Genomic DNA, 13,666 nt, shown 5'->3' with positions numbered 1-13,666 from the left:
GCAGTGACATGGAGGAAGGACTACATATTTCAGCCCTTCTTCTTAGAGACTTGGGGGCAGATTTATGAAGGGCTTGCACCACGTTTACGCCACCGTTGCGTGACGCAACGGCGCGGAAACGTGGCGCATCCCTGCGCCCTATTTACAACGTGACGCATCTATGAGATGCGTCACGTTGTACAGCACTGCGCCATGAGGAGGCGTTCCTGCGCAGGGGGGGCGTTCCTGCGCAGGAACGCCTCTTGAAAGTGGCTGAGTGAAATCTATGAGATTTCACTCAGTCACTTTCAGGGCAATGCTGCGTCAAAACCCTGCGCCTGCTTGAAGCAGGCGTAAGGCTTGAGGCAGCATTGAAAGAATAGGCCCCCCCAGAGCATTGCTGGAGCTGCGTCGCGCTTGCTACGCAACTCCAGCAATGCGCCACATTTCCGGCACAGATGCGTGACGCATCTGTGCCGTTTTTGCCCCATGGTGCGCCGCATCATAAATGCGGCGCACCATGGGTGGCGTAGCTGTGGCGCACTGTGGCGCATGTTAACTGGCGCATCCCTCGGGATGCGCCAGTTAACATAAATCTGCCCCATGAATGGCAGCCAGTCTAGTAGGGAAGAGTTTCACTTTGCAGACTACAAATTAGTTTCAAGTTCAAGTTTTCAAGTTTTAGTTAATTTGATTTAGTTCTCTTGCGAGAAGAACAAATTTTTAGCAATAAAATTACAATTTTGGTTTTAAAATTATCTATCTAATACAATTTTAAAAATGATTTAAAAAAGTTATACACTTTGATACACACAAATTCATTGGGTGGAGCATTGCAAAGGGTAATCAAATTATGATCAAAATTTATATTACATTTGATTTTGATCGGTTTTATGTATCTGTTCCTGGCAGCTACAATAAACGGATTTGGACAGGCAAAGAGAACATGTTCCAGATCTTGCACCCCACCTTTGCATAAGTCACAGAGGTTAGACCCTCCTCCTTTTGGCAACCATTTGATTGTGTATGATTTCAGGGGTAGTATACCAAATTGTATTAGAATAATACTTCGCCGGACTCCATGATTTAGATTAAAAAATATATATTGTTGTGTTTTTTTGAAGACGATTGTATCCGCGTACTGTTTGTACCTTTGAGAGGGCAGAGCAATATTGCTTGTCGAGGGTCATGCTTAACCTGGGGGTAAGATGCTTCAGGCATAGTTTCAGTTGGGCTGGTGACCAAGATTTTAGCATATCCAAAGTGACAGAAGATAATTTGAAAGCTCTGCATAAGTTTTTAAAAAACACATACTTCGGAGAGTCTGGGTCAAGTGTTTCAGTTTTTAACAGAGCTCGTAAAGTTCCTTGATCAGCATGGACCAGGTTATATGCCCATCTAATTATATTTGTGATCCCTCTGGAAAAAGAGACTACAAATTAGCTTACGCACGCAATGGCGAACAGGCATCCCTCCGTGCTCAGCTCACATCATGGTGTCACCCAATATCCAACAACACTACATTCCTCCTTTACCAGGAGATACAAAACATTTCAAACATTAAACAACAAACAATCAAAAATTACACTACTACTTTACTATAGTCCAGATCGTAGTGTACATCGCACATCAGTCTTTACTTGGTGCCGTGGAAAGGATATAACCACTCATGAATGCAGCACCGCTATCAGTCCGAGGTTAGCCACACACAAAGTCATTATACTTTTGAGATGGCTTGGGGTTGTGCCGCAGCAGCAGATACCGAATTCGGTCACCCCTGCCCGATGAGTCCGGTGAGGTTCTTCCTGGGCTCGCGTTGCTGGCAGCTCTAGGGTTCCTGCTGAGCGCCCCCTGGGGCGTGCCCACTGTGTTCAGAGAGGGGCCTGGTGACAGAGTGGAGAACCGTTGCTCTGATTGTGCGGCCTGCTCCTGGTCCTAACTGTTGTCATCTTCGCTGTCAGGTGGGCTACCTATCGCTGAGTTTTCCTGCAGGTCAGCCAACATGGGGACAGCGGTGGGCCTCCAAGGGACTTTCTTGAATTGGGATACATTTCGTGTGACACACTTGTGGCCTCTCTTGGCTGTCATTTTTGTGCCTTTGATGTCTATGACAACTCATGGATTAAGTTTGAAGGGTAGTCTGAACTACCCTCCTGGGTGATTGTCCCTCACCAGCGTGTGATCACCTAACTTGATGGGCCTCTCTGCAGCCTGTCGTTTTTGGGAGGCATACTCATTGGTGAGGATTCTACGGAAGTCCAACTGATTTGGAGGGTTAGAACTTCCTCCTATGCAGGGCGATGGGGAATGGTATGCACTACTGATTTGCCAAAACACAGTTTGCTTGGGGAGACACCTGTCGTGGAGTGGGGTGTGAGTCTGTAGTCCTGTAGGAATTGGTACAAGACATGTTCAGTGCTGATACCCTCAGCCACCTCAATTTGGATCACTTTGGTGAGGTTTCTCATCAGATGCTCCACCTCCCAGCTGGCTTGGGGCCACCAAGGGGTGTTGCAGTAGTCCTTAATGTTGTGAGAGCTAAAGTAATCGGTTAGCTCGGAGACTTTGAAGGGAGGCCCATTGTCTGTTCAGATTTCTAAGAACAGACCATGAGTGGCCATGAGCTTCTCCAGTTTCGGGATTTCTTCTGAGGCGGAGGTCGTCACCACGATTTTTACTTCGGGATAGCAGGAATAGTTATCCACTACGACTAGCATGTGTTGACCACCAGAAAGGCTGCCAAAATCTGCACTTACTCTCTGCCTCTGGGCACCAGGGCTGGCTTTGGTGATGACAAGCGCAGGGTGGTTTTCTGGGCTTGTAGCAAGGCAGGCCGGACAGTTTTGCACGACTTCTTCTACCTCTGGTCCAGGCCCAGGAACCAGACCGTGCTACCGAACCGGTTCTTAGACTTCACAATGCCTTGGTGCGCACTGTGTGCTAGGAGCGCTGCTTTCTGTCTAAGATTTTCTGTCAATATGAGTCGTTGACCTCTCAACAGACACCCGTCGCTGGTGACCGACACCTTGTGGCAGACGTGATATAATGCCTTGAGGATTGACTGGGCTGCATCTGTGCAGAAGGATGTCTGGTTTTGAATCGGGGCACCCATCACTGGTGGCGACTGCCTTGATAGCGATTTGTAAGCCGTCATCACGTTGGGTAGCTTCCACCACTTTCCCCAGAGACATCAGGGGTGGTTTGGAGCGCTCCACAATCATCTGCACAGATTCTTCGGATTCTGTGGCTTCAGTCGCCTCAGGGAAAGTGGCTGCTCGAGCATGCCTGGAAAATAAATCAGCTGGGTTCCTGGTGCCAGGTCGGTATTCCACAGTTAACTGAAACTCTTGCAGCTGCAAGATCCACTTTTCAATCCTCGGAGGAGGCTGTGAGAAGGACCCTCGGAAGAGCGGGATTAGTGGCTTCTGGTCCGTGATGATGGAGAAGGGATGACCATACTGGTAGATGTAGAAGTGCCTGCAGCACCCATAAGATGGCAATCGGTTTACGCTCTGTTTGAGAATAATGCTGCGCCATGGGCATGAGTGTGCGGCTGGTGTATGCCATTGGGGCCTATTCTCTGCATTCTTGCGGTTAAGCCAGCACCACTCCTAGGCCCGTGGGACAAGCATTTACCACTAGATTTGATTCTCTCTAGGGGTTGAAGTACACCAGAGTGGTATCAGTGGATAGGGTGGCCTTGGTCTGTGGGAACACTTCTTCCTGCTCTGGTCCCCACATCCAAAGGCTGGATGACTTGGAGAGGTGCCTGAGCGGGCCGGTGATGTCTGATAGGTTTTTCATGAAGTGTCCACAGTACGTCACCATGCCCAGGAAACTGTGGACACCTGACACTGATGAAGGGAACAGAGCCTCCTGGATGTCTTTTAGTTTGTTGGGTTCGGGACTAAAGCCTTTGTCCAAGAAACAGTATCCAAAGAAGCTGATGTCCTTACGTAGGAAGTCACATTTCTCAGGGTGTAGCGTGAGCCCTCGTTCTTTGAGCTGTGTGAAGGTGGCATGGAGGCGAGTCATATGTTCTTCAAGCGTGAGTGAGAGAACGAAAATATCGTCACTCACATTGGGCACTCCAATAGGCCATGGAGGACATTCTTCATGATGTCCTGGAAAACTTTGGCTACGCTGAAGTACCTCCAGAGGCCTGTATGTGTCAAGAAAGTGGTAATTGGACAGGAGTTCCAGTGCTGAGGGATTTGGTGGTTGCCCGACCTGAGGTCAATTTTTCAGAACCATTTGGAGCCCAACAGCTCAATTATGTTAATCTATGATTGGTGTAAGATGATGTTCCCGCTTCATCACTAGGTTTGGGTTCCTCATGTCTACACAGATGCAGACTGCGTCTAGCTGCTTGGACTTCTTTGCCACAATGGGGAATTACCTACGGTATGGGGCCTCTGATCCGTTCAACGATACCTTCCCTCTCAAGGAGCTTTTGTTCGGCCTCCAACTTGTGCCGCAGGTGGAAGGCAATCCTTCAATTCCTGAGGGCCACAGGAGTGATTGGCTCATCAATGTGCAGTTGAATGGCCAGATCTAACAGGCAGCCGATTCTGTCATTCAAAGGTGCGAAATCCTGAAGTAGCCAGTCCAGATCGTGCACATGCACACCAAAGGCGTATTGTATGAGGTTGAGATCCTGGGCCGTATGGTAACTAAGGGCCATATGTATAAAGCTCCCCCTTTGCGATTCTCAATTTGCGATTTTTGGCGAATCGCGATTTGAGAATCGCAACACGGTATGTATGTAAAAAAATCGCAAAAAAATAGCGATTCTGTAAAAATCGCTATTTTCATTGCGACCCCCCCCCCCCAAAATAGTGATTCCTGAACGTAAAAAAATCGCAATTTTGCGAATTTCGCAAATCTGAGAATCGGAAACTCAGGGGCAGCTTGATGACATCACAATCAAGAAGTGTGACTACCCATGCTGCACCTGAGTTTCTGAAACACAGTCAGAGAGAAGGAGTGGTGGAGAGGGAACACTGCAGTGGTGAAAACAATGGAAGACACTGGAGACATGGCCAGCCAGGACACACAGCAGCAGCAGCAGGGGGAAACTCAGAGGAAAAGGAAACAAAAATTATCTGAAGCTGAGTTGGAGGTCCTCATACAAGAAATGGTGATAAGCCATGAGCACCTATTTGGGACGAAATCACTCCGGGTGACTGAGACATGCAAGCGGCGTATATGGTCAGAAATCCAGCGCAAATTGTATGCTGTTGGTGTCACACATAGGAGTGTGGAAGATTTTAGAAAGCGCTGGTATGATATGCACCAGCTCTCCAAGGACAAGGTGGCTGCCAGATTGGAGCAGGCCAGGAAGACTGGTGGCGGGAGCTCCACTGCCACTGACTCCACACCTCTAGAGGAACTGGTGGAGGGGACCCTGCTTCCGGAAAGTGTAATGGGCGTTGCCGACCTTGGCAGCTTCGACCCCCCGGTACCTGGACAAGGTAAGAAGCATGCCATCACATCCCTGACACCCCCCAACTACCCCCACACACCCAGCAGCGACGCAGGGGCAGGACAAAACTAGATGTCCAGTACAGGTACACAAGCACACACAGCAATGCATTATGGGAGATGTAGACACATGCACATTATAGTGGTGCATTTACACCCAGCCAGTCCCCAATAGCATCTGCACAACAGGAAAGGCAAATACAAGCCACATGTAATCAGAAACAGTGATATTTAGTAATTGACAAGTGCAAGTCAGTACAGTAAATAAATGTGTGCTTTTATGTCCACAGCACCATCTGGAACACAGGCCACAGGCAGTGGAAGACAGGACGATTCCCCTAACAGACAAGCAGCAGGGCAAGAGGAGGAAACAGAGGAGGAGGACAGCCCAGCAAACCCTCCAAAGCGCCGCATGAGAAATGTAGTGACACCACTGCCCCCATTGGAGGACGAGGGCCAGGACACCGATGGAGATGTCCAACCTGTCCCAACACAGCCAGAGCCCCAACACAGTGCACGTGCTGATGAGACAACAGTTCCAACCAGGCACAGGTCTCGTCCATCCAGCAGTGCTACAGACCCAGGAGATGACACAGTGTTTGGAGGACTGGAGATGCACATGTTGCAAGCACAGCGCCTGCAGGCCAAAAATATAAAATCATTACAGAGCGAAGTCAGGGTAGGCTTCAGGGGCATGATGGATGCCCTGGAGGCACTCTGTGCGGAACTTAAGGCCGACCGTACTGCTAGGCGCAGGGAGATGCAGCGCCTAGATCTGTACACACGGGTGGTGAACCGCCTGTCCTCTGCTACCAATGTACTATCAAGGCGCAGCATCTGCATGCAGCACGAGGTGGCACACAACAGCCAGGATGTTGCAAGGGCCCTGGTCCAAATAACATCTGCTGTAGATGAGCTGCGGGCAGTTCACACTACTGGGCCAGGAGTCCTAACTCCCACAGATGAGGATGCACAATCAGGAAGGAGCAGCATCACCCCCCGCCCACCATGGATAGGCGCCATAGTGGCCTTACCAGTAGGCATAGTGGGCCAAGTGAGGAGGGCACTGTGCAACCCCAAACAGGGGCTTCCTCCTGACAGCGCCACATTTAAGGTGCACTAAATGGGACCACTGGATGGGTGCAGCTACCCAATTTACATGGACACTTGCTCCTGATTGAACAATTGCACTATGACAGTAACATGTGCTGGACATTGGGACATACATTGTGTGGCACTCAGGCTGTGTGCCGTCATTCATCCTGAAGTTAAGGAAATAAAACACAGTCTCACAAATGATCTCTAGCATTGTGTCATATTTTCTTACCTAGAAATAGTTGTGTGTTAGCTCATCTCGCCTCTGGCGCCCAGCAGCTGCACCAACTACACCAGCTGGCATCATTCCGGGAGCTGGCCCCTCCACATCTGATGAATCCGATTCACTGAGCTCCACCAGTGTGCATTTCCTGGTGGCGATGTTGTGCAGCATGGCACGTGCTACCACTATCTTGCAACAGGGCTGGGGGCTGTATTGTAGGGCCCCTCCACTCTTATGTAGGCATCTGAATCTGCTATTGAGTATCCCGAATGTCCACTCAATGGTGCCTCTGGTTGCTATGTGGGCACTGTTGTACCGCAGCTCCCCAGCGTTGGCTGGATTCAGGTAGGTCATCAGTATGAACTCACGGACCGCATACACACTGTCACCTGTGGGATGGGAGGAATATGGTTAAACACTGTCCTGCACATGCTATCCTTAACTAGTGTGGCCTCTGTACAAATACATTTACCTAGTAGATATCCCTCACCAAACTCCCCACTTATGACTCGACTGTTTATCCCACTGTGACGGAAGATGAATGCGCTGTGCATGCTTCCTCGGTATTTAGCGACAATGTCCGTGATGATGTGTTTGGCATAACACACCACCTGTATGTTCAGGACATGGTAGGATTTGCGATTCCTGAACACATACTCATTCGGGAAGGGGGGGGCAGGGGGGGGTAATAGAACATGTGTCCCATCTATGCATCCAATGACGTGGGGAAATTGGGCTATTTGATAGAAGTCCTGCTTGGTCTGGTCTAGTGCCTGTGGGGTGCTTGGGAAGTGAATGTGGTGATGCAGCCTCTGTACCATAGCATCAAGGAACACGTGGAAAAAGCGTGAAGTGCACTCTGTGACACCCCTCCTACTGAGGCTTTCACCCCCTGGAAGCTACCTGATGCCAAGAGGTGCAGTGAGCACAGGACCTGGATGTGGGTGGGGATGCAGTGTGTCCTGCATGTGTGGTGTTCAAGAAAGGGTTTGAGCTCCTCAATTAAATCAAGGATGCTCTCTTCATCCAGCCTGTAGTGTGTATGGATGTCCTCCTCGGGCCGCTGGAACATGGTAATGCGAGCACGGAATATCCTCTCCTGGCGTCTCCTCCTCTGTGCAGCAGCTCTGAGTCGCAGCCTCCTGGCTATCACGTACAGCCCAGCCATTGTGGAAAAAGTCTGTTGCATTGTGGAACTCCTTAAATAGTTTGCACCTGGTTACCACCTGCTCCTACTTGGTGTTAATTGCGATTCTCTAAATTGCGAATTTCGTGAATTCGCTAGTTGCGATTTTTCCATACATTGCATAGCGATTTCTTATTTTGCGATATCCCGTTTGCGAATTTCGCAAACTGAGTAAATCGCAAAATAAGTAATCACTAGGGAATTCTCAGAATTCTGGTTCTCGCAATGTAAGAAATCGCTATTTTTACGATTTCTCATTTTGCGATGCGATTGTGCATCATACATCGGAAATAGTGAATTTTTTTATCGCAAACGCTGTTTTTTGAGATTCACAGCGTTTGCAACTAAAAATTAGCTTGATACATATGGCCCCAAGAAGAAATCCTGACCCTTCCTGTGATACATAAACTTTCGCTCTCTGGCGGGTGGAGTCATGAAACTGGTCTGCTTGGAATACGCCTTGAAGCTGCAGCAGTGAATGGTTGCCAAAGGCGTAACCTTGCACATTGGTGTTCCGGAGCACCAGTGGGTTAGGAAGGTAAGTGTCCACGGCCATGAGATTGATTGCGGCAACGGTATCTATGAGAGCAGAGACTGTGTGGTCCTGCACTTCCAATTTGGCACATGAAGGTTGTCTGGTGAGTGGGTATCCAGCGTCCTCACTACGTGGACAACAGCCACACCTTCTTCATCCATGTTTCCGTCTGTCAGACTTTGGAGAAGGGGTTTGGCTTGCCACACGCTCTGCAGGTTTTACCACTGGCGGGGCAGGTTCCAGAGTGAGAGTAGGCCCTGTCGTCCTTGCTTGGTGGATTCAGGTTTACTTGTTTGCACCTCTTTCTGGATGGCATTAACAGGCTCTTCTTTTTTAGGGGTAGTCAAGTTAGGGTCCATGTGGGCCGCCCTAGCTTTGGAAAGTTCCTCAAAGCACTCTAAAATCTGGTTGTCTCTCATGGACATATTGGGCTCCTTTAGGATACGTTCACGAAGTCTGGAGGAGGCACACGCTTGAATGAATTGGGCCCAGACTTCATCGTCCTCGTCTAGAAGGGTGCATGGGCTGGCAAGCTCTCCTAGCCGCCCATAGAAAATGTCCTCCGGTTGCTGCCAAGCCTGGCGCAAAAGAAACCTTTCGTAGTCTGGGTTAGCGCAAGGTTTTTTAGTGCGCTGTGATTGTATCCTTCAGGGTGGAGTAGTTTCATGGGGGACCAGCCTCAACAAGGGACTGAGACGCTGTAGTGCTGGCTGTTGGGTAGGTACTGCACAGGCTTCGCTTTCTGGTGTTTTCAAGGGTGTCTCAAGTAGTACAGTGGGCAAGATGGGCATGCACAACTGCAAGGCTCGCTGAAGGGAGGGGGTGGGCTGAACCACTGACCTTTTTTGCTTTTGATGCCCCACTAATGTGTGGCGGCTCCACTTGGGGTCTGAGGGCTCCGAAGCACTGACTTTTTTTTTGATGCCCCACTGACTTGTGGGGGTTTCTTTTGGGGAAGAGAGCTTTAACGTGTCAGGGAAAGGCAGGGGGGCCACCATGCTGACACGATGATGAGGCACTCTCCCGAACAGGACTCTCACAAATGCAGAAGAGAGGATGAAGGAGCCCCGCCGCTCGAGCTCTGCTTCAGATGGGCCGCCACATGCGGCCAGTAGCAGTGACGGCTGAAGAGTCACTGTCAGCCTCCCTCTGTGAGCACCAGAAGCCGCATGGAGTACAGGTGGTTTCACTGAGCCCAGGGAGAGACTGCAGGAAGCAGGGTGTGCAAGGGAGAACACAAGCAGGGAACGTGGGCCCCCTTGTAGCTGGTGTAGTGTGGTGAGGTGTGTAGGAAAGTAGGATCTGCTTCTTATGGTAACCCCCACTTTTTGCTTGATGTTGCACTGTTTTTAAGTAGTCTAACTGGGATCCTGCTAATCAGGACCCCAGTCTATCTGCTTTCTCCTTTAAATTGTTACACATGTACTTTGGTACACTCCAGATTGGATACTGGGGTACCCTTATAAGTTCCTAGTATATAGTACCCATGTACCCAGGGCATAGGTACCCCAGAGGCCTCCCATGGTCTGAAGCATGAATTATGCCACCCATGAGACGCCATGCAAAATGGAACTACATGTCTAATACTGCAACCTGTGTAGGATGGTGCTTGCACCACTTACTTTAGACATAGGTTCACTATATCTATAGGTCACTATACTTCAAACTTATAAGTCACCCCTATAGCAGGCCTTATCAATCCTGAAGGCAGGGTGCTGGGTTTTTAGTGAGAGGGTGCCACTGCATGAGCAGGGCCTCTCTGCAGCCTTCGGAGACCATTCTTCGAGTTGTCTGTGACTCAGCCCGACATATAGGTAGAGGTGCAGTATAATCTTGCGATAAATGCTAGCTCGAAAACGGCTGCATAGTAACATATCGTGTTTGATATCAAACACCTCAGAAACAAACCTCCACACCGGTAACCGGTGTGAGAGGTATTATTCCACCCTTCTGAAGCAAGCTTCGTGGGGTCACTGGTCTATCCGGTGCCAGCATTCTCGATCCGGAAAGCACAAAATGGATGCTGCTGACCAGAGACACATTTCTTTTTTTTTTTTTTAATTTTTGAAAACCTTTATTTGTGTAGATGGTTGCATACAAATACGGGCCTACAACCCAGAGGCCGGCCACAGAACAAACTGGAAAGCACCAATGTCAATACAAAGTACGGAGTGGTTACGCAATACTACACAATGCTGCGAGTCCATAATGCTAACTGAGCGGAACCCCCCGGCACAGGATCACAGAAGGTTAATTTTATTTTAAAGAATAAAGGATCGGTTGTATAGTAAGCGTCCTGGTGCACATGGCGGGGAACAAAGCCAACCACATTATAATAGGGAATCCATAGATCTGCGATCAGAATAGTCCAAAGCGTTCAAGCCATAGATGCCCTTGCAATTCTTCTTCGGTCAGTGTCCACCCGCAATCTCATGTGCCCAAAGACAAGCAGAACATCACTCTCATGATAATCAAATTATCAGGGAGACAGGTAAAGTTGCAATCATTACACAGCCCAACCCGGAGAGTAAAAGAAAACGAAAATATGAGAAAAAAAGGAAAAGGGGACTCCACGTTACTGTACCCGCCCCACGGCGATAATGGCGATCAATAATCCAGACAGCAAACATTCTTAGGGGCGGGGTGGCTAAGTCAGGATAAGCAGAACCTGAGAGTACCATATTATATAGGAATACCCAAACCTCCCCCCCAGGCACTCACCCCGCGGGAATCACGCACAGTCATGGAGACCCAAGAAAAGGACACAAAAGAGCCATAGAAACAAGTAACTATCTAATAGACCCCAATCCACCCGCCCCACCCTGCACCCCTGCAGGAGGCTATGGCCTACCCCTCCCAGCAGCGTGCCTGTCGCCCTAAACATGAACATGAAATATAGAATGAGATAATATAGGGAAAAGGAAAGAAAACAGATAAAAAGGGAAAAAGGAAAGCCAGGGGGGAGGATACCATTTAACAAGGCGCACGGCCCCCACCCCCCACCCATACAAACAATTAGTGCAGCCCAAAACGAAACTGGCATGTTTTCAGGTAGCCATACATAGTAAGGATTCGACAAATTATCACAATTTGGGGCAGTCCATAACTCCGTGCAACGAACAGCAGTCCTCCGGATTAAAAACCGGGCTCACCCCAGTCCTTTCTTAGCTATCGCTACGATGTATGTCGGAATAGCGGGCATAACACAAAGCGGAGAGAAAAGGCCGTGGAGCAGCCGCTGAACGGCCAATGGGAGCAACCCATGAGAGCTCCTCCGCCAATGGCAATGCAAAAGTTGTTTACGGCAGTCATGTACATCAGTGTCAATGATCCCCAGCAAATCTTCCCGCAGGCGAATCAAGACATCGCTACCCCCACCAAAATGCGGGAAACAAACAGCAACCACCTCGGGCCCATCCGCATCTCTGAGGGACGGCCCGGGAGCAATGGCGGTTACCACATTGTCTTGCACACAAGAATCCCGGGCCAAGGTCACTTGCCAAATCTTCAGCGCTCGTAGGACGTCGCCAATCGTGGGTTCACGCTCCCCAATGCAGGCCCCAGCACAGTACAGAGGTACAGCATCGACATCCCGGGGCGTTCCACAGCACACGGCATCAGCCGCCATTTTGAGACTACAGTGCCGTCTTTTCGGAACCAACTCCTGGGGCGGGCTCACAAGCAGGGCCCCCGCGGGATCCCCCTCAAGCATCCAAACAGCAATCTCGATGCAGAAATGAGGGCCACCAAAAGAGGGGGACCCGCCGGTGCCACCGCTCCGCTGGAGCCACTCTCCGCCACCGAGCGATGAAATTCGGAATGGCCGGGCAAGGCAACAAGGGGGGAAGCCACCAACACGGCGTCCCCCACACACAACTTGCCGCACCTCACCTCTGGACCACCGGACGGCAGTCCCAGGCGCGTTCAGTTGCCTCCGGCTTATTCGCACAACGGCCTCCTCCGGCCGGCCTCCATCCTCCACCCGAGACCGCCACCGACACAGTCTCGCCAGCTACTCGCTGAAGGCAAGGCCCCGGTCTCCACTCCACGGAGGCTGCACTTCCTGGGAGGACGCCGCTGCGGATCCACTGAACGCCGGAGCCACCAAGACGGGTGGTAAGTATCAGCAGACCTTCATCTATAAAATGTTATCGTTTTTGGGCAGGATGGGCGGCAGGATAGATGAGTTTGGGCAGGGAGGCCGGCGGAGCCGAGCTACCGTGCGGCCATCACGATGTCGAGCTTGGCTCCTCCCCCCAAGAGACACATTTCTGCTCTCCTGCTGCTGAGCCAATCTCGAGCAGAGGAAGGCAGCACAATAGGCCTCCTGTCACAGGGAGGTGTGACCACCTCCCAGGCAGGGTTTAGTGTATAGGCGCTGGGTGGGTGCACTGAGAGTGCCTGAAAGTTTGCACTGTGGGCACATTTGGTGTCCCTGTCCTTTGTACAGCTCAAACCAGTTCTGGGAACCGCTGGGTCCTGCTCTGGCATGAAACTGGACAAAGGACATGGGTGTAACCACCCTTCTGTCCTGACCCTCCCCTAGGAGGGTCCCCCAAATCTGCCCAACCCTTTCCCGTGTGTACAAAAGGGCTTACCTGGCTATAAGACTTTAGATTTTACATGGACAAGATTCTACAAGAAGAAACCACTGACCTTCGACCGTCTGGACACTCTGGACTTAGACTGGGCCCACCTTCATCCCCCTCTCTGTCCAAAGCTCTGTCTGTGCCCTTGCTCCATACAGGCTCCGTGCAGGACCTGTGATGCACTAAGGACAACTGAAGAATCTCCCTTGGAGTGAAGGAGTCACTCCCCTGCACTAGCAGGCACCTCAATGCAACTGACCGGTTTGCTGCTCCTGCGGACTTTGAAACATTCAGCAACACAGGAGGTGGGTTACGAAGGTACCTGAGGTTGATCAGCCCTCTCAGCAAGTTTGAGGCCTGTATCTCTCGTGGGAACTGCATAATCCGAACCCCTGTGCACCACATCCATTTACAGTTGCATATGCTTGTTGTCAAATCCTGAGCTTGTGCATTGGCCTCTGTGTATTCCTAACCCTGAGCAGTATTTGCACCAAAGAACTCCGGCCTCCTCACACTGAGTGCTCCGTGGACTGGTACTTTGCAATCTTGTTCGAGGTCCCCTCGCGACTCCTGGT

The sequence above is a fragment of the Lissotriton vulgaris genome, chromosome 6 (assembly GCF_964263255.1).
Source record: "Lissotriton vulgaris chromosome 6, aLisVul1.2, whole genome shotgun sequence".
Lineage (NCBI taxonomy): Eukaryota > Metazoa > Chordata > Amphibia > Caudata > Salamandridae > Lissotriton > Lissotriton vulgaris.
The sequence above is the reverse complement of the archived record's forward strand: the minus strand, read 5'-3'. Positions refer to the sequence as shown.